Source organism: Marmota marmota, unplaced genomic scaffold, assembly GCF_001458135.2.
Source record: "Marmota marmota marmota unplaced genomic scaffold, marMar, whole genome shotgun sequence".
NCBI classification, from domain to species: domain Eukaryota; kingdom Metazoa; phylum Chordata; class Mammalia; order Rodentia; family Sciuridae; genus Marmota; species Marmota marmota.
Genome location: NW_026000253.1, coordinates 1,193,626 through 1,195,504, shown reverse-complemented (window position 1 = coordinate 1,195,504; position 1,879 = coordinate 1,193,626). Strand labels below are relative to the sequence as shown.

At 41.3% G+C, this 1,879-nt stretch overlaps 1 protein-coding gene across 2 annotated transcripts in view; it reads right to left on the bottom strand.

Moving 5' to 3' along the window:
* The window catches only part of Gpkow (G-patch domain and KOW motifs), an 18,941-nt gene that overhangs the window by 7,426 nt on the left and 9,636 nt on the right, over window positions 1-1,879 (bottom strand). The window lies entirely within an intron of this gene.

Here is a 1,879-nt window from a genome sequence, read left to right as displayed (position 1 = left end):
TTTTTTTTTTTTTAAAGAGAGAGAGAGAGAGAGAGAGAGAGAGAGAGAGAGAGAGAATATTTCAGTATTTATTTTTCAGTTTTTGGTGGACACAACATCTTTGTTTGTATGTGGTGCTGAGGATCGAACCCGGGCATGCCAGGCGAGCGCGCTACCACTTGAGCCACATCCCCAGCCCCTAGATGGCGAATTTTACAAAGAAAAATTAAAGTAGTGCTGGGCACAGTGATATGTGCCTTTTGTTTCAGCTGCTGAGTGAACTCAAGGATCACATGAGTTCAGAAGTTTTGTGGCCAGCCTGGGCAACATAGCAAGATGCAGTCTCCAACAACAAACAAACAAAGGCAGGTTAAGGGGATGCAGAGAAACAGAGAGGGAGTCCCACTATGGTGGTATTTAAGCAGAGATGGGAAGAGCCATGAGGATATGAGAAGGAAGTGTTCCAAGCAGAGAGAACAGTTAAGAGTGTAGGCCCTGAGGCAGGGCAAGATTTGGTATGTGTGATAAATATCATGAAACACAATGTGATTGAAACAAATGTAGAGCCAGAAAAGAGATGGTTAAGAGATTAATGAAGTGAACTGAGCAGGAGCCAGAGAGTCTCTAGTCAGGTGGAAACCACAATAGTCCAGATGAGAGATTCTGGTGACTCAGCCCAGCATGTTGTTAGTGGTGATGGTGAGAAATGGTCAATTCTATATGTACTTTGAAAAGGGAAATGGTGGGGTTGAACTGAAAGACTGTATATGGAGTATGAAATAAAGAGGGGAATTAAGGATGACTCCCAAGATTATTTATTTTGGTACTAGGGATTGAACTCAGAGGTGCTTTACCAATGACCTACATCCCCAGTCTTTTTTACTTTTTATTCATTTTATTAATTATGTGTTTTGTTCTGGGGATTAAAGCCAGGGGCACTTTACCGTGGAGCTACATCCCTTGCCTGTTTTATCTTTTAATTTTGAGACAGGGTCTTCCTAAGTTGCTGAGGCTTTCCTCAAATATGTGATCCTCCTGCCACAGCCTCCAGAGTTACTAGGATTACAGGTAGGTACCACAACTCCTAGCAAGGTCAAGAATTTTTTTATGTTTGCTTTTTTGTTAGGAATTGACTGCAGGGGCACTTTATTACTGAGCTACATCCGCAGCCCTTTTTAATTTTTATTTTGAGACGGATCCTCATGAAATTATTGACAGCCTCACTTAATTGCTGGGACTGGCCTTGAACTTGCACCCCTCCTACCTCAGCCTCCTAAGTTATAATCCTATTACAGACATGTGCCACAGGCTACATCAAGATTTTTAAGCTGAGATGAAAGATGTATGGAACTGTGATCAATTGAGACATAGACAGTTTTGGGAGGAGGCTTTAGAGAAATGAAGCCAAAGCTGGAACAGGAAAAAGAGTGAAGTGAGGGTTGGGGACATAGATCAGTAGTAGAGCACTTGCTTAGCATGCACAACACCCTGGATTCTATCCTCTGCATGAAAAAAAAAGAAAAGAAGTGAAATGAAATAGTGAGATTCTTTTTTTTAAAAAAAAACATTAAATAAATCAAGGGACATCTAAAGGCTAATGAGAATAGTTCAACTGAAAGAAAGGGTGGTTTGAAGCTGTAGGAATAGGCACCAAGAATCATTGCAAAACACTTATGAATGAAGAGATGGAAAGTTGGGTCCATGCCACATACAGTGGTGCATGCCTATAATCCCAGTGACTTGGGAGGCTGAAGCAGGAGGATCACAACCTCAAGGCCAGCTTCAGCAACTTAGTTAGACCCTGTCTTAAAAAATAAAATAAAATAAAAGGAGTGGGGACATAGCTCAGTGGTAAAGCTCCCCTGTGTTCAATCCCCCGCACCAAAAAAAAAAAAAAAAA